Source organism: Anser cygnoides, chromosome 9 (assembly GCF_040182565.1).
Source record: "Anser cygnoides isolate HZ-2024a breed goose chromosome 9, Taihu_goose_T2T_genome, whole genome shotgun sequence".
Taxonomy (NCBI): domain Eukaryota; kingdom Metazoa; phylum Chordata; class Aves; order Anseriformes; family Anatidae; genus Anser; species Anser cygnoides.
Window position 1 is genome coordinate 24051371 of NC_089881.1, and position 26285 is coordinate 24077655.

A 26285-nucleotide genomic window follows, 5' to 3' on the forward strand; every position below is an offset into this window, starting at 1 on the left:
CATGGTGTCAGGAAGCTCCGTTTCAGAAGACAGCTGAAATATGTTTGCCCTGTTTTGTCTATGGCTTTCCAACTTCAGAAATTCTGTGCTTTAAATAACAATAACATAGACTCACCATAGATAGAATTAAAGATGCATTCATTTTAAGATTATTAGTTTATTAAAGCCACCAGCCTCTCACTGATAAATAAAAAGTATAACCAAGAGGCAAACACACAACGACAGATTGTTTACCACTGTGTGGCACATTTTTTGCAGTTGGTGGAAGCTATTCACTTGGTTAATGATATTGTTTCCTTGGTCTGAGACGATAGCCTATATAAACAAGTATCAAGCAAGAGGGTATTTGGGCACTAAACTCAGAATTTTGCTCATTTCACATTTGACTTTAAAAACTCTAAACTCAAACTGCCATCAAAAAATTACATGTGGGATTCTTACAATCCCACTCATACGCTCCTAGCAAGGGATGAGATTACACCAGCATTTGTTTTGGGCAAGGCTATAGTAAATACTGGTTTCTGGTAAAGGAAAAGTTCACTTTCATGAAGATATGAAAACATGTTTTCCAAATTTGTTCATTTTAGCAAAAGTAAAACCTTTAACTATTTCCTCAATAATTGTGGAAAGAAAAAAAAAAAAAGACTGCAAAATAACAGCTTGCAGTACTCACAAGGTTGTGAACTGTTCTCTCCAGTTTCAAATACCTCGTATTTCTACTTGAGATATTCAGTGTTGTACAATTAAATATCCACAGAGCTTTTTTGCATATTTAAACGTAACAGCAGACTGAAAGATGTGTCACGGCTTTAAATTTGAATGCATCAACAACCAGCAAAAGTTACCATACCAATTCATCCACTATCCTCTAAATCACCTCATATACAATATGTAATAGAAAACTTCTTATTTTCATGTTGTTCTAAACTTCCAAAATTCTCATGTTATGCACTAAAACTAAATCGGAAATGTAAAGTTAACCTCAGGGTATATTTACTCCAAGTTTGTATTCCAATTTCTTATTTTACTATGAGCCCTGAACATTATAAACTTTGACTTAAAAGGAGCATTGAAAACAGCAGAGACTTTCAGAAATATGAGCCTGGTCCCTCAGAAACACTGCTAATTGGCCCTTTGGGTGAAAATCAGTTCCATGTAGAAGGCCAACACACCACTTAAATCCTACTCAAACCTTGTTTGCTGAAATAAGCAGGATTTAAATGGATCACGAGTTTTCTGGTCCCGCCCCCCTTGGTGAGCACTGGAACCTGATCCTGCCAAGAAGATGCTCAGAGCAACTCCAAGGGGACATACTGACAAGTGATAAAAAAAATAGAAAAAAAAAGGTAACAAATGACAAATTTCCATTATTCATGTTCCCTCAGAAGGTCGCATGGACATTTTGGTGCTCAGCAAGCAATGGGCTGCCCAGTGGGGAGATTTCCCCTGGGGCTGCCAGGACAGACCCACTTCAGCCACACACTGGGAGCTCCCCACAGCCTCACAACACACGTATGCAACAACCGTGATCCTTCAGGCAAATCCAAATGATAGTGTCAGATTTCCTACCATTCAGCAACAGAGAATAAAGAAACATACAGAATAAAAAAAAAAAAAACTCCATCTAAGCACAGTGATTAAACTGGGCTATGTTGGTCTATTATTTAGACTAAGGAAAAAGGTACAAAACTAGAATACTAATCCCACCTCAAACTGTTTCTAATCACTGACTTAAATCTCACATGCATTTACTCTGAGTACCTAAGAAGATTTCAGTTCATATAATAAATAAAGAATGAAACAAGATTGCATCCACCATGTTGATCCATTTTGTTTCATTCCTCTTTTACCATGGTAACGCTTCAGCCAGTTTTACTTTTATGAATACAAAGATAAAATAATCCACGCAGAGGTATAAGCCTGATATGCTGGTTTTAGAGTTCACACAGAAATACAAGTATCATTTTTAAATAGGAGTTACATGCTGTTTTCTTCTGAGGCAATAGAAAGCTACTTAAGTCCCAAGCAATAACACCAGTTTTCTGAACTTAGAAATAGATATCAAGCTTTATGTCACAGTAGAAATACACAACTGAGTTGGAAATATATAAAACATTTCCTAAATTTTTTTTAATAATAAAATTACGTGGTAGATAAACTGAAGCAAGCTACAGCAACAACTGGTAAAACCCAAAAATGATGTTTGGATGTTAGTGATCAATCACACATACTGATTAAACTGGAAAGGGTTAATTGCCTGTTTTACATAACATTTTCATCTATGAAAATACAGAAAAAAAACACAATGCACTTGTCATAGCTACAGAAAACCTGTTTCAGGACTTTTGTTTAAATGATGGGATCCTGTAAAAAAACATTCTAAGGTTTACTTATCAAGATGGAGACAACATCGTCTCTTGCATACCCTGCAGCTGAAAGACAAACTTGCCAGTAAGATTTGACTTTCTTAGGCTTGCCATCTCCATTTAAAAAGTTCCTTTGTCACCACGTTTAAAAATTGTTTGGATGACAGAATAGGTATTTGCACAGACTTTTGGTATGAGCTATCACATAAGTCAATGTCTAAGGGAAGGAAACAAGAGAACATCAATATTTATAGTTCTTGAAAGGCCACTGACGGGTTTTTATTTCTTTAAACATGAAAAAAATGCAACAATTTGATGCATGTTAGAGAAAATGAGCCATAGAGAAAAGCAATAAAAAACTTAGCTCTTAGAGAGATTAATTGTCAAAGCCAGACAATGAAGTAGCTAGAACATGGAGCTAACCTGGTGGCAAATCTCTCTGAGATTATAAAAGAGGCCAGTGGACAGATGGATTGGGCAATCATTTGATATGAATCAGTTTATAACAAAGATAAAACAGAAAAGGAGAAAGGGAAAGAGATGTTTCATGTCTGGGGAAAAAAAAAAAGGTTCAGGAACAGGGAGTTTCCAACTTTGCTAAACCAACTGCTATTGAATTAATACAAGAGGGCCACGGCTGAACTGGCAGGACAAATGACAGAAATGAAAGGGGAATGAAAAACAAGAATGGGAAATAAAGAAGTGGTAGGCTTTATTCTGAGACAAACAAAACTGATAGGGCTTCCCTGAAATTAATAGCAGCCAGGACGTACTACAGATTTGCCATATGTTGTGTAAGAGAACTAGGGGTGCAGCTGCAGTTCACTCAAATCACTGTCGCTTTACGCTGCTTTGTATCAGCTGGGAATCTGGGACTGTGAAGCGTCCTTTACAAATAAACCACTCCAAACCCCCCAAATCCTTTGGAACTTTCTATAACCTGGTCTGCATGCCTGCTTTGCAACTGTAGTTTTGTAATACCCACAGAGTATGTCCAAATTTTCATAATATTATTGGATTGAACTAAATACCATAGTTTTACACCAGCTAACTGACCATGGCTGTATTTAATAGCTTTTTCTCACATATGGGAACCAAATCAATTCAAGAAACCTGCTGCAGTTTTCATTGTCTCTTATTTAATGAGATTTGGAAGCAAAAATTAGGATGTTAGTCACACGAAAATACGTTAATATTGGACAATTCAAGCACTCAAACAAGTTTAGCATTACCATCGCCGTGCCAATGAAACCATTTATTCCATGAGTGACAGTACAGTTACAACTTTAGAAAACCGACCTGAATCAGAAAATATAAGCAGCACATGGTGAAAAGTTCTGCATCACGATCATCCCATTGCAATGGGATACAGGACGGCTGGGCACACAGCTGTGCCTCTGAGCCCAGTAAGCCCTATTACGCAGCATAATTTGTATTTTGCACCAAATTGGTTACTGTATGCTCTGCGCACAAACACTTGAAATGCTTCCTTTATTACTGCAATCAGCTTCATCATAATTCTTACACAAACGCCAAGGTGGTTGTCTGACTTTAAAACTTGTCTCTTAGACTTTATGTATGAAAAAATATAGTTATTTAAGGAAATGCTTTGCTAGCAGTTACTGAGTGGTCCAGTATACAAACATCTATACATACCTACCTATGTTTATTTCTCTCTATATTAGCAAGCTTCTTGCCTGATACTTAAAAATAAATAATAAAAACACGTGGGCTGTAACCACTCTCTGAGGTTGCAGTATTTAATTGTTAGGAAGCTTGTTTATAAAGCTGTGATCCAGATGGGCCATTAGTGTCTCTGAAATAGATATAGAGCTGAGACAGTAATAAGGTTTTATCAAAATCTCCGTGTAACTTAGTAACCTTATTTTCTTCCACTGACTACTTTTCACAAGGGAGTATGTTTATCTTAAACTGTTGGTCCATTGCTGAAATAGTTCTTTTTCCCCAGTTTTTATTAGAGAGATCATCTGGAAAAAACATAGGAATTTGCTTAGGATTTCGTGGATGGGATGTGAGCATCACTAGCTGTTACCCAGACTACCTTGGGTAACAGACCCACCTCATGTTGGAAAACTGAGCTGTGAATTCTTTAGAACAGCTACAATTGGGCCAGGCCTTCTCATGGCTTAAATGATCATTTCCAAAGACTTCAGAGTTTTTTAATACATAATTATATATACATGCATAACATACAACCTATTTTTTAATATATAAAAATAAATTGTGTATTATGTGTGTACACACACGCATTATAATCCTGTTTTTAACAGTTGAACTCAATGAAAAAGAACCCGAATAAAATCAAGCAAATGGACTACAAGACAGAAGCTAATTAAGTTTCTCACTGAGATGACTTTTCCAGCAAGTGATAGACTAAGTAACATGAAGGCAAGCTACTATCCTTGACGTTAACATTATCTTAAGTATCTGCCAGACTTGAAAACTAAAAGGTGTTACAAGAACTCTTGACAAACTACTTGCCAGGGGAAATGAGTTCATGAATATTAGCAGGAATGGCCTGAAAACTCGGAAACATTCATGATTTGTCTGTCTGTTCCCTAATCAAAGTCTGTCATTTACTGCCATTTTATGGCTCGCTACAGGTTTGGAACTAAGTGCTTTAATGTTGCGTATTGATGTTTTCATAAACAAGCAGATAAGGCTAGTGTTCGCTATACATCTGAAAAATTGTGGTACATTTTATGCATTTCAGTTCCTATGTGGCATTTGACTCTGAAGCTCATCCCACTGGACAATTCCAGGGGCATAACCACGTTAGAATTCAGGCCTTTATAAGCATGCACAGTATCAATCAGTAGTTAATGCATTCACCTTTTAATCATATTTATAAAACCATTTCCTGACTTGTACTCACTGGAGACTAGTGCGAAAAACACTAAAACCATCTGTCTACTTTTAGTGCTCTTAACCTCAGCACAAAGAGTCTCTGCCATATCATCTAAATACATACATCATTTCTCTGCAAGCCTCCATAATCCCTTACCAACAGTACTCCCATGTCTCTTCGTTCATTTTATATGTCCTTTCAGTAAACTCTTGATGTTTTAAATCCCCGATCACTTTTCTCATTCAGCCACATCTCACTTATTCCAATAATTTCATACTTATGCTAAAACATTTGTAACTCTTATTCAGCAATCTTATTATATAAGATATGCAGCTTTTCTCTCTTAGCTCTCCTCTGATTTACATTCTTACTAGAAGTCTCTTCTACTGAACATTGTTAACCAGTGGATAAATTACCTTGGGATTTAGACGGTACTATCTAAATCTCTCTTCTCCTTCATTACTTCAGCTAATAAAATATGGATAGTACTTTTCCAGTTTAGAATTCAGCTGATTTTCTCCCAAGCTTGTGAAAGATGGCCCCTCCTCAAATACTGTTGTGCTGAGTTTTGTTACCTGAAAACGTCTTCCTGACCCAACTTAATGAAGACAAAGGCAACCCCGCACAACTGCACTCTCCTTTGAGACATCAGGCTATTCAAGCATCCAGATTTAGACACCCAGACATGGAAATTCCAGCTGAAAGTTTCCTGTCTTGTGTCAAGAAGAATAAAGAAAGAAAAGTGCAGTAGAAAGACTCTTGGTGGCAGTTTTCTCTGTATCTACTACAAGTATAAATCACACCAAGCCTCTAAGAGGTTCCCATTTGTACTCCCTAAAAACATTGCTAAACGCATCTTGCTTACACAACCATTTCTCCCAACAACGCAATGCTTACCAGATTTAATAAGCACCTTATTTTAAAACTGACTACCTTGCAATTTAATAATGAATTCAATTAAAAATAAAAGCTTGCAAGCATGTTTTAGGAGTTGATTAATAAGCAAATAACCTTACCTAATTTAGGGTTTTGAGTAAAGAATATCTGTACAAGATGTCTTGCCTGTACCTTGCTTGTTTATTTCTGCTGTAGCCATATTCTTCTTGCTAAAATCCCGAAAGGGTTGTGAGCCAAAAAGGAGTCATCAAATACCCATTTCCCTGGTGTAGGGGGAGTCTAAGACTTAGATGCAATTATCCATTTACAATAAAATAAAATAAACGCCAGGCTCTATGGAAACTTGTTATATGCCTTTCTGTCTCTCTTTCTTCTTAGGTTTTGGTGATGCTCAACCCCTTTCTCAGGTGAAGATGTTCAGCAGGGATTAATTTGCAGATTGGCTGCAGGTTAATGCAAAGCTGGGGGCCAGGCTGTTACTCACACCGAGCAGTGATTTATGCCACGAGTAACCCCACTCCCCTGCATGGTAATTGGGCAGTTTTGGAGAACGCATCTCCTACTGGGTGCACAGAACTTCTCATCCAAGGCCATATCTAATGTCAGTGGAGCATGCATAGTAAACTGTGTAATAGGCAAACCTAAGAAGCCATACATTTCCAAATGAATTATAGAAAGCTTTTTCTGAAGTTTAGATTTTGGTTTCAATTGAAAGTATAGAGAAGGTCAAGCAACTAATCTGGAAGGTGCAGTGTGATTTGAATAAGGAAAATATGGCAGCTAACCCTTCAGGAATGGTAGTTCGCCTATAATGAATTAGATTTCAAATTGAATTTTTAAACAATGCCAAAGACACTGTGATCCAATGTGCCTGACCATCGCAGGGTTAAGGCTAAAATAATGTTGGTTCAAAGAAATACAGTAATTATATTCACTTCTTTAATACTTGCACTAATACTTTTGTCATTATAGAAGTTATCAATTTTATCCTGCTGAATTAAAATTCTCGCTACACATTTGAAGACAGTGGTGTTATAGGCACATAAAATTGGTTTAAGTGCAGTCAGGCAAAACACTTCTGCCAGTAGTAATGGAAAAATATTCTGGTCACATCAGTTCAATTAGCTACACATATGATCCAAATGTCCCGATTTTCGATAAAGGACTCTACACCCTAATGTGCTTTCCTCTAAAATGTGACATCTCAAATCGTGTTGAAAAGTGCAGAATGAAAATACCGTACAAGTGTTTCTCTGGCCTCTGTGACCTTTCTCAGATCATTTGGACACCTGAAAATTCCCTGCCGTTACAGTGGCAGAGTACAACGATGAGGCCCTTCATCTCGCCTGATCTGCTCCTGTGGTTTTTGCCCCTTTGTACCGCAGTTGCAGCAGATCTTTTGAGAATGTTTCCTGACCTGTGTGATCTTTAACCGTAAATAGTGGATATGCTGTGGACCTTTCACGGACTAAGCATATATTACACAGCTGCTGCAACTATAGAGCATGCCATAACTTGTATATGTGAGTTGGTCTCTTCTGGTCCCAAATCCTTTTTCACGTTTTAGGAATCCCACAGAGTTGGGATGGGGTAGCAGCAAAACCAGCCAAGGAGAATCACAAATACATCCATCATTTATTGCAATACACCGTGAAAGCAGAATAGTTAAAAAGCAACACTGGAAGATTTCAGATGAGTGCTACTCGCAATGGTCAAAATGCTGCAAGAGTTTGAAGATGGAGCTGAGCAAACATTTACTCTTCCATGAACTAACACTGAAATCCTTCTGGGGGTTCTGAACTGCCTGTTTAGAGACAGGGAAAATTTATTTCTGTAACACGTAAGACACAAAGGTTTTTGTTAATTCAGGTCTCTCATTCTATTCCAATTTTTCTCACCTAATTTTTGACACAATAATAAAATACAGAGATCCCAGCAGAGACTGTAGTTTCTGATTTAGAGTAGATTGAAGTGGTTTAAATGTCTTGTTTGCTTGCGACTTTCACGGAAATTGAAGTGTTCGTAGAAAAAATAAACCTCAACAGATTTTGTGACTATTCTTTTATTTTTGTGTTTACTGGTTGTACAGATAATCAAAATGTTCTGATACTAGCAAAAGCATCTTATTTTCCACACTGCAATTTAATTAATTTATTGCAACTTACTAAGCTTTGCTGTAAACAAAACACATACAGATTTTTCCATATTAAGTGAGTTTGACTTGAGCAGCTAGAGAGTTCATGACTAAGAGAGAAGTAAGAAGAAGAAATAGGAGAAAGATCTCACTAATGTTAATGGTGTTGCATTCGGTTGCAGGGAAGTTCGACGTGACCAATTTCAGCAGCATTATTTCTGTAAGGTAAACTTGACTTTTTTTTCAGTATAGGAAACTTCTAAAACCACTCATGGTTGGTAAAATTCATCTGATTACAGAAACTCTGAGCTGTGAAAACTGCTTAAATGGATTTTGAACTTCTCTGTAGAACTACCTCATGAATGAGTGTTTAGGTTTCAAAAGATAAGCATAATAATAACCTTAGTGCTGTAGTTGATAAAGGGAGGCAATGTCTGTAACTACACCATCATTGTCCACTATAGCATCAAATATAGCACCAGAGTGCTCTATTTGGATAGCGTAATGCAACTTTTCTTAAAGCCTGTGCTGCTACCGGAGGTAATTTTTTTCTATTTTTGCTAGAACTCTCAGCAGCCTGAAGCAAATTGCAGAGGGCCACCACACTGGCCCTTTTGATCTCACTGGTCTCAGTGACAAATCTGAATTCTTAACTGTAGTTGTAAAGTACACAAGGGACTATATCAATAAAACCAAAGTCATTTTTTCACAATATTTACCTTTCGAGCATTTTCTTGTTGTTGTTTTAAAATGGTCGTAATCAATGGATTTTCACACAGCTACTAGTTTGAAATTGTAAATGTTTCTTTGAGCTGCTTGGGCTCATCTTCTGTGTCATTCTTCATCTAGAAGCCCATAATGTTACCTCCATTATCCCCATCACACTGTAAGGTCTGGTAAGTCACCTTACACCGATCAGATTTGTGTTCCATATTTCATAAAAGAATTCCAGAGTACTCCCAAAGACAAGAAAAAGATTCTGGGGGATGAAAGTAGGATGATCCTTCAGAAAGTGTTGCTGTTTGTTACGAGCACAAGTGATGATCCAGAGGCTAATTTTCCAAGACAATACCATTCCATCCCCAAATCCAACATGCCCCTCAGGGAGCAGAGTAACTCATGAACTGGGATCACATACTTCTGGAAGTAAACATGAAAATTTATTGAGATGCCAATGGCTGTCCTAAACTTCAGTGCTTCTTCTTTCAGCCTGCTGTCACAGCTAATTTTGGCTGTGTACCATCAGGCGTACAGGCTTATGCAAATGCTATCCAGCAGCCTCAATCATGGCGGCTAAGCGAATCCAAGTGCTGACACAGCAAGAGGGTTTGTCAAAGCCAACCCACAACTAAAGATTGAAAATGCATTGCTCAAGTCCTATTTTTGTGTACGTTATTTTAAATACTTGGGATTTTACCTGAACATGCTGTGATTGGTCCTGGAAAGCTTAAGAATTCAAGTGCAATGAAAAAGATTAAATGGTCTTGAACATCCCGCTATAAAACTGAGAGCTCCAGAAATTTCCTGCGGCTATTTTTGATAGGCTAGTTAAGAACCATGATGCTTAGATTCTGTTCTTTGATCAAACATCATTCATCTAGCTGTTAAAATAAGGAAACTTGGCATTTTTTGCCTTCCAGTCATTGGAATTGGCTGTCAGGATACCTGTGTCATTTGCTTTATCGTCATGTAGCTGCTGACATGGCATAAAATATCATGAAGAATTTAACAAGGAAACACTAGCAATTGCCTCTGAGATATATCTTGTCTGGTTATAGGCTTATGTAAGTCTCTTTATCTGGACATATGTAAATATATCCTGAGACCCTCTTATGCCATTAGAGAGGTTGCAGACAAGAAACATTTGAAGAGAGGGATAGAGGTGGTCCAGTTATTGAGCTGACTGTTTCCAGGACGTAGTTAGGTTGGAAAGACCCAAACTCCTGAAAGAAGGCTTTAATCTACCCTTCTGCCCACATACTCAGTGTCTACGGGACGATTTTGCCTAGACAGTGGCTTCCTTTGCTTCATCTTTCCTTTATTGACCTGTAAACTGATGATGACTTTCTTCAAACAGCATTTGAGCTCTAGGGCAAAACAACAATAAAATACATGCCGAATACCTCCCCCTTTGGAAAGCAACATCGACTGTTACAAGGAAGGGGGGTTTCATCCTCTAATCATGGATGAATGAAATTGTTCCAGATATTTTAAGTCATGAATCTACTGTAAATGGAAAACTATTGTCTATCATGTCAGTTCATCACTTCTGAGACTGCCTTTCTCATACTACCGTTTAGCCTGTATTAGATTATGGAAAGAGTGATTGTTGCAGTGACGTGACTGATGAGCTGTATCAGCACTTACTGGGTAATATTTAACCTATTTCAGAACATCTGTCCAGTTAATGTGGTTTGCAGGAGAGCTTTCTGTCTTCCCAAGAATGCAATGACTCTCCAATTAATAAAAGGGAACTAATTTTAGAATGGTTGAAATGAACAATTTGGAGACCCATAAAGGCGTTTCTGTATGTGGCATTAAATATAGAATAAATTAATTTGCTGGAGTGGTTAAGCTGTACGTGACGGGATTTTATTGGGGGAAAAAAAAATAATGTAATGCAACTAAGAATCTAATCAGAAGACGGGGAATAAAGCACAATTTATGCTTTAGGACTGGGTTTGCCACACACGTTTTTGCAAACTGTGTACTTGCAGAAGGGGACTCAATTAAATATACTATATGAAATTAGACCAGCAGGGGGATTGCAGTTAGTCACATAAAAACATGCTAAAATGAATTAAAACTCATTAAAAAGGTGTATAATTACAGTTAACTAGCAGGGGAAAAAAAAAAAAAGAGTCTGGACATAAAGAACAGGATGTTAAAAAAAAGGAAAGGATAAGAGATAGCTGCCTGTGATTGGACAGAAAGGAAAAAATAGGTCATGGGAGCAGAAAAATGAGCCCATAGCAGATCAGCATGATGAAGTATATCAGCAAGAAAGTGCTACTGAATATTTCGTTAGTGGGAAGTGTGCCTGAACAAGAGGGTTACATATCTGTGTTTTGTTTTGTGTTTTCTTAAAATGTCACTAGATTATTCCACATATATTTAGTGTGTTATTTATCTCCCTTAGCACATACCAGTGAGGGATAACAGCCTGACCACTAGCAAAAAAGAACACAAAGCACTGAGCGGGAGGCTGTGCTGAATGACCTCCTGAGGTCCCCTCCAACGCCAATTACTTTACGAATCTGCACCACCATCCACGGCTGATTTGTCTGAGCTGAGAGAAACCCTCTCCGAGTTAGCCTAAATGTGGTGATGTCCAAATGACGCATCCAGCTGCCCTCTGCTACAGGCCAAGGAGAGACCAGAGCTACTTCAGATATTAGAAACATCAGCTTCAGGAGCCTGGGTTCGCATCTCACCTTGCTTACCCAGTTCCTCAGCAGACTGGATAACAGACAACATGAAAGGCAGGCAGCACATGGTGCATGACAGCTCTGACATAAAAACAATAGCTGCATTTGCAAAAATTTCTCTAGCGCTACCTCAGGGCACGCGTGTGAGTGGCACATCCAGCAGCTCTCAAGGTCATAGCAAAGATCCTGCCTTCCTGGCAAAGAAGAATTTGAGTTCTGTTCAGCTTCAAGCTCATTTTTCCCTTAGTTAACTTCATGCTTTTACTTAGCTCTATCTTTCTGGTCCAGCAGCCAATTCCAAATTTAATAAAATTTCTCATGTAGATCTCATTTTGTTCTATTTATCTACATTACCAAATTTCTCTGCCTCTTATTCCCTTTTTTTCCTGAGATTCAGACCCACATCTCAATATTATTAGAATACAACTCATTTGAAATTCATGCCTTCGGGCAAAATAATTCTCAATATCGTGAAAAACATCCTGGGGAGCATTACCAAGACAAACTGTCACATTTCCTCTGATCTGCAGTACAGAATCAAACATCTTCAGCAATCTTTACTTTGATGCTTCTAAGACACTTCATTTTCCTGGCTGCCCCAACTGACAATGGCAATTTCTGGGTTAAAAGGACTTTCTCATAGCTCTGCCTTAATGCTTCACTCTCTCTCTGCTCTCATCCTGCAATCCAGCTCTCATATTTCTCAATCAATATCTTCCAGAGCACTGTACACGAACTGCCTGGGATCTAACGAGAAGCACCATGTGCGACTGATTACCTTCCCGATTTGACCGTATAGATGGCAAGACTTTTGCCGTTTGTACTGATGACCTCGGGTCTGAACCGTGAGCGATTCTGTGCCAGCAGCTCACCGAGCTGCAGGGATTTGTCCCTCCCTGGCTGCCCCCCTGCCCATGGCTACGGAGCAGCCCCGGCGCAATCAGTGCAGGCTGCCCGGCGGGACGGGCTCCCAGCCTGGCGGCGCTTCAGCAGCAGACATCGATTGAGGCAGATACACTGGTGCTTACCCTGAATTTATGAAACCAGGAGTCTATCTCTCATTACAGCTCACAGTAAATCATCCTCCTCTTGCCTTTTCTTGGAAATTGCTTCAGCTCCTGCCTTTACTTCCATTCTTTTATATATCTAATATAAAGGATAAAAAAAAAAACTCTCAGCAGATGCTGTACAAGTTGAAACAAAACAAAATAAAATGAACTGTGCATTTTCGAATAAATAATAGAAGAGTTTTGCAAGAGCCTCTAGAGCCTGTGGGCCAAAGGACATGGACCCGCACCCCACTCCAAGATTTTCTGAAGTAATCTCAACCTGCTTTTATTTATTTCTCTTAAAGAAGCTGTGAAGTAGGTTGGATAGGCTGGAGGCAGTAATAGACTGTTAAATAAAGGATAGTTTCACATTGCAGAAAGGATGACCGCTCTGACTTAACACACCTTTTCATCATGCCTCCCACCATCAGAGGTGGTCTGGTGAGAGGGAACCTGGGGTAAGAGCATGGGGCCAGTGAATAGCTCATGCCTGGGTTAGCGCTGGCCTGTTATTACAGGGAATATAAAGAAAGCCACTTGCTCTGCAGGACAGCTTATCAGGCAGATTTTTAACATTCCTGGACAACCTCGAAGCAGAAACTAAGACAAATCAGCAAAATCAAAATATCAGAAAATCATATCTGCTGCATTTAGTTCCCTTTTACAAAAGGGAAACTTCAATGGAAATGTATTCAGCCAAGCATCGTGCCTGCGATGGGTTCCCTCCTCCTGTACTCCTTGTCACTGCCAGGCACAAAGTCTGTAACTTCCTGGTTTTACTGTTTTTCAGTACCTAAAGGCATACAACCCTCAGTTTTCAGCCTGGGAACTTATTTCAGTAGCTTGGGGCCAGATTTGCTTCTCTCCTTAGTGTGCAGTTTTCTGAACAAAAGCAGCTGTATGAGCCCATCTACCCTTCTCTTTTCTGCTTGTAGCACATGCAAAGGACATATGAGCTCTCATTTTATATGTGTAAAGGTCCTACAGAAACTGTACATTACACATGCATGGGAATTGTTATCAAAGTGCACAGATATTAACCTTACTTTGCACGCACAACTGAACTCCTAAGTGATTTTGTAAGCATCATTTTGCGCAGAGATCTTGCCCTATTCTTTAAAAACTGCTTTGTTCTATATGACAGTGGAAGTACCCGCTTACCTTAAACACCCTTCCTTTCCTGCAGCCAGCATCCAATTCACCACCTGAATTTGGAACAAGGCTTTTAATAGCTCTCCATTTTCAGCCTTGCTTGCACTCGGGATGGGGAAAGGCTTGATGTCTGTAAAAGCGATCACTCTAACCATACCAGCACAAGTCTTTGCAGAAATGGTGCTAAGAGGGAAGGAAATTGGAAAAGTAAGGCTTGAGAGCATAATCCTATTAAAAATGACTTTGGAATCACTATGGGTCACACACACACGAGGGAGAGAGAGAAAGAAAAAGCTGCTTCTTCATGGGCTATTTCTACTTTATGTGAAAAAATCTCATTAGTTTTCATTTGGGTTTTGCTGGTGTCTTTTAAGAACTCTCACTTTAAAGATATAATTATTTGTTAATATGCTAAAAGTTCCTTGATTCCTTTCTTACGATTATTTCCAGCTATGTCTCCTCTATTTCTTCTTAGGCAATGCGGGGCGACCACTGGGCCCAAAAGCGCCTCACCTTTACAAAAGGACTGGAGCTTCAGCAGAGCCTTTTCCAACAGGACTACAACGGTGTTATTTAAATCCAACACCAGTCAGTAAATACACCTCGCCTGGCCTCGCTCTGGGGTCCAGGTCTGACAAACTCAGGTAACCATCACCCTTCACATCGCACGAGGCTGAAGAAGCTTTCAAACTGCAGCTGGGACCCAATGGTAAGGAAACGGGCCCGAGACAGGGAAGGAAGAAATTTCCACCAACAACGTCACTGAAAAACCTCTCCCTGTCTGTCTTCTGGAAGAATGAAGCTGTTTGCATTTAGACCCAAAGGGATGTTAGAAGTGTATGATACCAGGGAAAATAAAGTTTTCCTATATAAAAACTTCAGAGTATTGTTAACAAGACTTTCCTGTATTAACTTAGATTACAAGTGTTAACATTATTGTAACTGGACTGCTAGTCACTATCTTTTGTATCTTCAAACCCAGGAAGGACAAAATATATTGCTAATGTCAATAACAGCTCCCGCCAGCCATCTCGGCAAACAAGGACAGAAGATACAGAGATGAAAAGTATCGTTTGACTTGAGTTATTTACCTCCTGGCAGCAAATATCTACTGTGTTGAAATTTTCCATATTTGAATAAGGAAAGGAAAATGTATTTTCTGTTAACAGAAAGCAATGAAAATAAGTAAAATATATATAATTAGACACAATACAAATAAATTATTTGGCCCATCCTACAGACTATGAGCTTTCACTTGATGAAGACTGGTTAGCCATTATATTTATTGATGTATCCGTGACAGGTAATGCCTTTTATAAGAAGTGATAAAATTGGAGGTTACGGGTGAAGAGTGATACAATGAGCTATTCCCTGATCACACAGAAAGTTGATGCAAAGATTTTTCAGGTACTGATTGTAGAACAGGATACTTAACATTTTGAGTGTCATTCGATGACATTCACGAGCTGGTAATGACTTTGAGCCAGTAATGACCTAGACTGGATTTGGATTGGTGACCTAGAGGTAAAAAACTTTACAAGGCCTTACTGTGACATTGCCTTCAAGCTCTACTGCCACTTAAGGTCCATCCTTTAGACATTTATCCACATTTAATAATGTCCGACACTCTGCAGACTGTTTGAAAAAGAGACCAGAATTGGTTTCACTAAGTTAAAACTATCTTTGATTTAAATAGGAGCAGATCTAAGCCAATGATAATCACATTTATATTTCCTCTCCCCTTGCCCTCCCCTCAGCTGTCCTTTTTCTGTAACCTTGCTCCACACCCTGAGGAGCAGAGCCGAGAAAGTGACCCCTCAAGCAGACATTTTATGATCTGCTCTACTCCTATCTTCTTCTGCTGACATTACAGAAAACAGAATAAATCATATGGTTTAATTATACCTGCGGATTAATAAAGAGGGAAACTCCAGGGCAATAGCATATCAAGAAAAAAAAACTCCTGTGTTCTGCTGGCTAGAATGGGATGAGGTATAAGGTGAGATAAGCCCTCCTGCTCCAGAGGAACCTCTTTTTGCCCAGACTTCTCCTTGGGACATCACTTTGTTCCACAAAATGAAAGCTGGCAATTTGGACTTAAATGACAGTACACTGTGACACCCTAAGCCGTCCTAAGAATGTGAAAGCCACATTCACTTAGATCTAATCCTCTTTGGGATATCCTCTTTTAATCCTAATTCCAGTTCCAGTTTAACTTGGGGACTGCCTGAACAGTTCCAAACTGGCCTGCTTTACTGGCCTAATTGGTTTAGCTGAAGCTGGAGCTGCATTCCTGATGGTAGCATTTGTAAACTTATCCTGTGGTGGAAAGGCTGTAAACCCACATGTGCGCAGAGCTTTTCCTTCACTTTTGACACAGAACAGACCTGTCAAGCACAGACCTAGATCCTCCTTTGTACCAACATACAAAGCTGATACTAAAATACTCATTGCTAATGAAAGAAATAGCTGATGATATTTATATTTTATATATATTATGTAGGTACACATAGAATTTTTTTTTTCTTTTTCCTTTCCTGCCGATAGTAAACAAAAGCTTCAGGCACAGCTCAGGATGGTGCACAAGCTGATGTGCCATGCTCTGCAGCTGCTGGGAAGCAAGAGCCACTGGCCCGTTAGAGCAGGAAATTAAATGATACTGGCTATCCTTTTGTTTTTCCACTTACCATTTCCATATTTTGACTTCCACACAAGAGAAACAGGTAACACCAAGACACACACAGAACTAAGCAAGGTCTTTGCCAGAGAGTGCAGCCCACATGTCCTGCTGTGGCACTTCTGAGGGATCCATAGAAATGGCCCATAATAGCCGGCAGGTTTTTTTTTCAATCAAACCCATAACAATTTCACTTTATCATAAAACACTTCACTTTCTATGTTCCCTCTGTTCCAAACCACTAATGCACTTAGAAGTGATATAAAAAAACACATTTTGAGGAACATGGCTCTTTTTCCTGGGTTTTGAAAATGTTTGCGGAATTATGGTCAGAGACTGTATTTGTTTTTTTAAGTAGAAGATGAGAATACTGACTTTATTTACATGTTACACATTAGCTGGCCATCTGTCCTCTCCCAGAATAATGTAGAACAGGTTTTTCAATCATTAAAAATATTTAAATTATAAAAGCAATAAAAGTTGTTCAGTATTATCAAGTATAAGTCTGACTTATTCTCCTTGATTTTTTTTTGTAATGTATTAAAAACTAAAACCAGTTTTGATTAAAGACATTATTGGATGCAATAGCGTTTTAAAGAAATATAAGAAATTTGATACACGAAAGAAAAGGTAATAACTATCTTATCTAGTGAAAATTAATTAAAAATAAATCTTCAGAGAAAAATGCTGACACATACACTCTGACCAATTCTATTTCTTAGGATAAAAAATATTTCATAATCATCGCATAACATTTTACATAACCTTCTATGTTAAACACTAGCTTAAACGGTTACTGTGAAAAAAAGCCTGGTGGTAATAATTCCGATGTAATATCACTGAATTGCACTGACTATAGTTACCATCATATATACTCCTTCAGGGCAGGTGTGAATTGAGCCACGCTATTGTGATGGACATGCTGACAAGCAAATCACTTATGACAGAAGAAAACTATGCATACTTTTTACATGAGCCAAAATAGAAAGGTTTTTCTCGTTTACCAAAAGGTAATTTCTTATACAATTGCAATGGCAGGGGCATTATTTCTCATTTAGACTGTGAAGACCTCTTCTTCATTTACGGTAAATATTTAAGCACTCTTTAAAGAGAGAGCACTTTTACTTATTAAGCCTTAAGCTGTTGTAGTTTTGTTTTTGTTTTTTAAATGATTTTTGTGAAATCACAGAGATTTCGTTTGCTAAGGAAAATCAAACTGTAGATTCATTTGAAGATATTAAAAAAGTGCATGATTATAGCTTTTCTTGATAAAAAGGGAAGTGGCTATTTTGTGAATGTTTTATCAGAAGATGCTCAGCACAAAAGTCTTCCAGAAGTACCTTTATATGTAAGATGCTATTTCAGTGAGGACAATAGAGATGTATTCACCCAAAAATCCCACAGAGGGATGAGAAAATCAGGACTCTCGCTACTCTTCAGTGATTACATTTCTTCATTCTGTGCTCAGTCATCTGGAGAAGTTAAGCTCGTCAGGCCATGGCTCTCCATCATTCTCTTATTCTCCCTTTGAGCCATAGATGTAACATGTTTTCTCTTCCTCGACAAAGCTGAATTTAAAATATATATATATATATTATTATTTTTTTCTTTTGACTGTAACAAGTGAGAGATCTAATTTCAGTATCAGCTCAAAATCTGTTCAGATGCATATCCATGAGTGTCATTTCCTGGGAAATACATCCAAAACAGAAATGGGTGTGGACCTTGGGGTGTGTCAGCCTCATTGTAGGACAGAGTTTCCAAGGCTAAACTGAAGAAGGCTCTCAGGGACTTTTTTACTACAAATATCCCTATGAAATCCCTAAGAAATGTTTTGTTGTGTAGTTTCTTATTTCTTCATACTTAAAATTCTACCAAAGTCTGCTAGAGGAGACATTATTTTCTTAGAAGAAAAAAGATTTTAGATGTATCACTGAAAGTTACTGATATTCTTCTAATTATTTATTTTTCTGAAAAAATCTCATATTTTTAATGAAAAATACAGTTTTTCCGTAGGAAAAATTTTGAAAAGTTGTATTTGAATGAAAGTTGACTGATGATTTGCACCTGTAGCATATCCTTCCACCTAGACTATGTATTTTAACTAAGAACTTCAAGTAAAGTGAAGCCACTGGATGTATGAACAAACCTCAGGAGTATATACAATAAGTCTGGAGAAAGTTGACTTCTGTTTAAATTTGACTTCTCATTATCCCCTCCAGTTCTCTAAGATATTTTAGCAGCAATATCATCTTACGGTTAAAACCCAAGCAATGGTGGGACAGCACGCTGCCAAGTACCCAGTCAGCGTAGCAATGAATTGACTGTTATTTGGTTACCAAGAGTTTTGACTCCAATATTTCTCCAGAAGCTTTAGGGACTTTCAAATGTGGGAAAAGTTTAATCACTAAACGTATAATAAGAAACTGTCTTTTGTACTAGGTTCATTTGTCTGAAGATGTCAGTATATAGCTAATCTCATTTCTTCTCTGACTTTAAATTCATCTGGGTTGAAACACACACTTCTGCATCCACCAGTGCTAACTGTGATTAAAATAATATTAGTTTTGTTTAAAACCAATATCAGTTTAAGTTGAGTTGCCCAATTAAGAAGAAAAGGCTATGATGAACTCTCTGAGGAAACTCAACAGTTACTGACAAAACCATAGGAATGATACATCCTTAGCAAGCATGTGGCAGCATAAATCATCAAATCCTTGTTTGGCAATTAGAGGGAAAATGTGGATTAAAAAACTATTCCAGCTCACCACAATAAAAAATGTGAAGCCAAAACACTACGTCAATTTCAACATTGTTCTATTTTCAACATATCCTCAATAAAATTGGACGGTTCTGCAAGTCTTACCCATTTTTCCCCTACCAGCCCCAAAGAAAGATGTGCTTGTAATGGAAGTATTTTGCTAGAGACATACTGCAGAATGATAATAAGAAAAACACTCAATTTTACATCAATTTCTTATGCACTGAAAGAAATTTGTGCAGCCGAAGAGGCTTACTCTCTAATCTACTTGGCACTCCATAGTACACACCACGTTTGACACTGATAGTCTTCTAGATCCGAGGTGAGATCAGCCAACTTAATAATAATTATTGCCAGCTGGCCTCAGGTTGGCTGTCCACAGCCCTGAAGCTACCACCCTTCCTCCAGCCCGAAACTGAACTGCCACTGGTGGCAGCCAGAGCTCTTGCAGTCTCCTGACCATCCTGCCTGTCATACTGTCCTCACCCACCTTCAAATTGTGATCGAAGCCACACGATCAGCAATAGTGGGTTGCTGTGACATTGTCCGCCGGGACTATACAGAGCTAAACATGGGTGGGGGGAGTATACACTTGCTCGCTTTCACCATTTATCACTGAGCTTTTACTAGTTTGCAACAATTAACCTCTTGTCCACCTCCAGACTACTAATTTTAGAGAAGGATTAGAAGAGATCATTGCCTCTAATTGATCTTTGCTGCTGGAGAGGCTGTAACCCCAGAGCATGACAATTTTTGTAGAAAGTTCAGCCCTCAGCTGGCACAGACATAGCCCCCATTGCACTCCTCGGTGGTATGCTGCATCACACCAGAAGAGGAGCTCTCCCAGAAGTCAGACTTAAAGCCATTACCTGGAAAAATCTCTCCTGTGCTTCTGTAATGTGGACCAACCCTGCTGAGATGTGAGCTTTGAACCCATGCTAAGGTGCAGAAGGTGACTGGTGCAGGAAACCTGTGTGAGAGGTACTGGTAGGAGAGCTTCTGCAGGATAACAGCAATCCTCATCAGTCTTTTCACCTTCTTAATACCAAGAATGTAATTGCATTGCAAGCATCCATCCTGTGCAGACAAGCAAACTCTGGCTGCTAGATGCTTCAAAGGCATGGGAAAGGCAAGTCACACGTCGGATGGGAAAAGCAGCAGGCACGGGGAGGGGAGGTAGCAGCTTTCCGTCGCATACACCCACTGAACAGCAGGATCCTTTATCTTCCCCACCAGCCTGGTAAAACAGAGGACTAACTTTATTTTCAGACATTCTTTCCTCCCTAACACAGACTTACTATTGAAGGAAAAATTGTATTGCACACTATAGAGAACAATTTCATCAACTAATTTGCTTTTATTGCCTTCCAAGGTGCCCTAGCTAGCTGTTCAGTCTCCAAGGCAGGCATAGGGAAAGCTAAGATTGTTCTCATTACTGCCTTTCACACTGCTGAAGTTGTGGCTGACTGCAATATTCTGTTTAAGTGATAATAGTTTTGAATATTCCCCATGTTCAACAGGAAATTAATTTCATCTAGAAACTTTTTACCCAGCAACACTCAGTTGTAGATCACTTCTGAACCAAGGGGATGTTCTCCTGGATGCTGCATACATGGGCGGTGGGAAATTCAAAGCAGCACCTCGGAACAAGGGCTTGCAACGGGACCGAGCACTGACCAGACACGCTGGGCTAAAAGCTCGCTGGAGATGGAGGCAGTGAGTCCGTACCATTTTAATACCATGTTTTTTTTTTTTGAAGGTTCTTACCTTTTTAATTTGCTTTCCATGGTAAGGGAAATAGGATCTGGGAATGGGACAAAGCCACTCAGAAGCAAAGGGTGCTGTGAAGGAGCAGAGGTGCTGCAGTCAGCGTGGAGGTGAGCGAGCAGCGCGCCGGGCGCCACTGCAGCGAGATGGGGTGCTCTGCTTCACACAGCAAGGCAAAGCCGGCTCTGCTTCCAAATCCAAATCATCCAGTGAAAACAAGTCGATGGATGCAGCTTCTTTTCTCTGAGAATCATTTACAGACAGCCATCAACCGAGACTCACTTAACCAAATGCATTACTGTTTTGAAAACATTTCCTAACTTGTTTATGGAGAGGACCTCCGGCTTGTGCCCCACGGCCTCTCAGCAATTTGCTTTTAATGTTCATTGTTGTTACCATTTGACTGCTCATCGAAATCCCAGAGTGGTCTGCCTACTCCCTCACGGCACAGCTGAGCATTTCAAAAGACGGAGCCAAGGACAAAATAACCTGCAATGAGTACCAGGACTCTACCAAAAACTGATGCAGAAAATACGTAAGGAAATATTCTAGGAGATTTAGGAAAAAAAAAAAAAAAGGGAGCTGGATCTGTTATTAAGCCACTGTGAGGAACTGAAAAAGTTCTTCTATCATTTACAGAAAATATGGGGTGAATTCTCAGCTGTTTCAGATTGGGTCAGCTCCTTGCTTTGACGCCATGCTCTGCCAGCTGGCCGTCTTTCCTAGAGGAATGGCCGGTCCCCATGTTAGCAAATGGCACTGGTGGCCTTTCAAGTGGAGCCCGACAAACTGTGTCCTGTTAACGTGGTCACTCATCTGTCGACTGGGGACAAGCAGGCTGTTGCCCTGCTTCTTCCCTTCTCATTCTGCTTTGTTTGCTCTTCCAAAGAAAAATCGTGTGCTTCAGCTTTCAGGTGCACTGAAGTGTTTCTTCCAAACTACAGCTTATCAAACTGTGGGACTCCTCAGAATAAAATGTGGGATAAGATAAAGCTACAAGATGTCTTTATTGTTAAAGATGCTTTGTTTTACCAACAACAATAGCAACAGCAAACAAACCAAAAAAAAACCTAAACCACATGGCCAAATCCAAAGGCCAACCTAGTCATTTAAAGAAGAATATAACACCATGTTTTTAAGTGCTTAATTACTCTTTTCAAGATCTTTTAGTTCTCATAAACAAGCTTATATGTCAAGGAACAAGAACTTGAACAGGATCTTAGCAAACAGAAATGAAAAGCTGAATTACCTTGTTGTCTTTCCAAACAGTATTCCAGGGTGTCCGTAACGAAACCTTTTCTGCAGGAAAAAAATCTCTAGAGGATGAGTTCCACCAGCTCCCAGAGGGCTGAGTTTTGCGTTTAATAATGCTCTCCTAACCTGTGATTATAAGAGATCTATTTTGAGTGAACACACTTTTCAGGTTACAGAAAACAATCTGATAATCCCAATCAGAGCTTCAGTAACAACGCCACAGAAGAGGGAGGAGAAGAATGAACGTACTGATGCAGTAGACATCCAGTAAACTCAGCAAACAACCTTTGGGTGTCTACACATGAATTATTTGCTTGAGTAATTCAACATATTTCCTTAAACAGAGAGGGGCAAGGGATGATTTAGGTGTCATATATGGAGGCAGAGTACTCCTTTGGTCTCCCTGCACCTGGGCTATCTCCTCCATGACGTGCAGATCCCAGCAAAGCAGGCACCCAAGTGACTGTTGCAGTGGAGCCCCACGTGCTCCCAGTTAACACGTCTCTCCGCAGCCACGTGAGGTTGGCAGTGCTCTTGCTTCTCCTCTTTTCACTTACAGAGAAATTAATATCTCCAAAGAAATTAATTTTGCAGGTGGAAAAATAGAACTGAAGGCTTAGTAATAATGAAACAAAGACAAAATGCAATACATTTTGTACTTCGGAGATATAACTTTTATTCTAAAATGCCAAGATATGACCTACTTTTGTGCAAACCTTCGCGAGCAATGTGTTGCTATGGTGGGTGAATTTTATCTGACATTGGCTATTCCAAACTACAGGTCTACAAGGCATTTGAAGAGCAATATCCAGCACGACCACTGTAATTGCAACTTCCAGTTACTGGGAAAGAATCACAGTTCTACACTTAGAAAAAATATCTCATCTGCCTTCATTACAGATTGATCTTCGCCCTCTATTATTGATGCAGCTGACAAGACAATCACATTAAGACTGCTCTGAAGAAGCTGACACAATGGAGCTTTCAGATATAAATTTATAAGTGTCCTGACTTGTCAGTTTTCCCATTATAAATCTTCTTTGGAAGGGGATAAGGGGAAATAGCTAGTTATAATTTAGCCATGAAAATTTAATTATCGGCTCAAATCTGCTGAATTTAGAAATGAGGTTTGGTCATAAAACGGCATGTTTGAAAGAGACTGAAACCACAAGATACTTGACATCTAAGATGCATTGGGTTTACTTATTAATAAAACAGGTAATTATTGGAACCCAAGATTAAACACTCCTTTCCTGTAAGGGTAAGGAATACAGAAAGAACATCTGAGATACATCAGCAAGGTTTCACCTCTTCCATACCTACATAAATTACTGAACTTTGATTTATGGTTAATCAAAGTAAGTAATTATGTGCAAAGCATTTTGTACTTTTTTTTTTTTTTTTGGCAGTTGTGCAAAGGTCATGCCCATCCTGGGAAATCACGAAGAGACATATGATGTTCTGCCACCCTGTCTGTGGTATTCCTGGGTGCTGGGCACCTGTGGGCACACAGGAAGCCACCCTTGTCCTCCAGGTGCCTGGATGCAACCCCTTCCCCTTGGGAAGGCAGGGCCTTAACCATACTTGTACTTTTTCAAGACCATCACAGTGATTTCAAACTACTATTAAGACAGAGAAGGCTACTGATGGATAAAAAATCAGCCCCCTCCAAACCTACAGGCAGCTCTGTGTAACTATGTCAGATGTTCTTATAAGCAGAGATACAGAAGCATTTTGTGCTACAGAATTTGAGTAATTCAAAGCCAGGATTAAAGTGATATTACAGGCCGCCAATCGTTAATGCAAATGCCTGAGTTAGCAATTCTGGACACAGCCCTGGGCACAGACATTAGTATTCAAAGCAAGGACATCACAAACAGAGCTGCACGCTAAAAATATAAAAAAAGAAAAAAAGAAAAAGACAAGAAAAAATATCACTCTGCAGACTGCAGCTGCTCAATATAGGTCATGTTTCAATTTTAATTTGAATCATCATCTTTCCAAGTCAAATTGACTAATACTAGGGTACCTTATCCAAGAGCTATGTGGTCCAATCAAAGATCAATTTAAAATGTGTTCAAAGAGATCGATTCTTCTAATTCATGGACATTAGAAGCTCTAAGCTCTGCTAGCATCGCCAAGACGTGACCAAAGCATCATTCAGCCGCAGAGACACAGACAATACTCAGTGGATGTAGATTAACTGAAATGAATTTTTATTAACTCACCTGGCAACATAAGCCAGAAATAAAGCACACAGAGCTCATTCTTCCTTGAGTATTTCACTGTGTCAGCCAGCCTTAAATTTTCCTGGCCCACTGGGACCTCCCCAGCTTTCTTTGGGTAAGGTTCCCCAGATGAAGACATGTGAAGACAGATGTTTTGAGAAATATATACACTGAAAGACACGTGGATGTTTATCATCCACCTTCACAACCCCCAGATGTCTGTCTCTACAGGGCCTAAGAGCTGCCATCCCCCTTATCCCTAGGGCATCTCTTGTTTAGCTCCTCCACAGAAAAACCCAAGAACAAATGTTCAAACATTAAATATGTGAATTTCAAGTGTGTTTTAATTAAAAAGATGCAGCGTAGCAAAACCAGTACATGGACTGCATTTGGGTTCCTGAGCCATCCAATGTCCTTAAGTAAACCGTAGGTAATGAGTTTTACTCCCTCTTGCTGGATTTTATACTGAAATATAACCTCTGTCTAAAAGGGAACTGGTCCTGACTTTCTTCAGGGTGTTGTTTTTTTTTTTGTTTTGGTTTGGTTTTTTGTTTTTTTCAGGTATCTCAGAGAAGAACTCAGCATAACTGTTCTGCTAAATTCATACATTCAGATTTGGGAAGCTGGACCAACCTTTTCCCCTTCATTGTTGGTTTTGCCACACCATTAGTTTTAATTGGCAATATTAGTAGCAGAGGCATGCAGCTCAGTCCTTGCTGCTGCCTGTTTGCTCCTGCTGATGCCAACATCAGATTCCTCTGAGTCAAATCAGTCTTCTTATTTTCAGGCTCACATTTTTCAACCCCATCAAAACTCTTAAAAATATACTTTTGAAAGCTCAACATTTCATTTCAGGTATATACCAGCTTCATAATTTAAAAGCTGTTTCCAGAGAAAAAGTCTATTAAAAATTGGAAAACCAAACAAGAAAGGTAGTAGATACTCAAACAGAATACTGTGAGATTCCTCCGCCAGTCCTCCCATGTGGTCATGGTAAACTATTTCTGGATTTTTCACAAAACTCCATGGTTTGAGTGACCTCTGTGTGCAATTTAACACCATCAATTACCAGCCTGTGGTAAAGCAAACAGCTGCCTGGGGATTCCCAAGCCAATTAATTCTGTTATGCACAGAAGATAAGGTACTGTAGCTTATAAGTAGTACTTCCCTATTTACAGGAAGGAGAAAGCAAGATCTAACCTAAAAGTATTGTTTAATGGCTTTCCTGAAGAAGGATTTTATGTTTGGTGTATTGGAAGGTTACTTCATACTTCCAAATTAGTTGGAAGGATCTACTGTCACTGTAAGAAATTACTCTGCATATGCAGCCCCAGCTCCACTGGATATCTAAATGGTGTTATAGCAACTGAAAGAATAACACCTCATCAGCTTGAAGGACTGTAAGTGGGTATGTGAAAAAGATTCCCAAACTGGACAGTGAGTAGTTATGTGTAGTTACATGCCTGGCTGTGAAAGACGTGGAGCATCGCCTGCACCTAGCATTCTGCGCCAGGCTCTGGTGTGTTTTCCAGCATTTTCTTTCTTTCCTCACTAGAACAGAATTGTAATTGTCTATTTGTTTTGATATGTATTTTTTAATGAGTTCGATACATCGTTTTGAGTAAGCTTTGAAATACTTATATATAAATATTCATATATATATATATATAAATATATATATATAAATGCTTATTTAAAAATCC

General features: G+C 39.1%; 1 long non-coding RNA gene across 1 annotated transcript in view; it reads right to left on the bottom strand.

Annotated features, from left to right (window-relative positions):
• Positions 1-16517: 16517 nt before the first annotated feature.
• Positions 16518-26285, bottom strand: part of LOC106043556 (uncharacterized) — a 146657-nt gene continuing 136889 nt past the window's right edge. The window contains exons 4-7 of the long non-coding RNA XR_001211746.3: positions 22350-22480; positions 21101-21343; positions 20203-20570; positions 16518-18140 (exon numbers count right to left, since the gene is read on the bottom strand). This is a non-coding gene — a long non-coding RNA (uncharacterized lncRNA). The remainder of the gene's footprint in view (positions 18141-20202; positions 20571-21100; positions 21344-22349; positions 22481-26285) is intronic.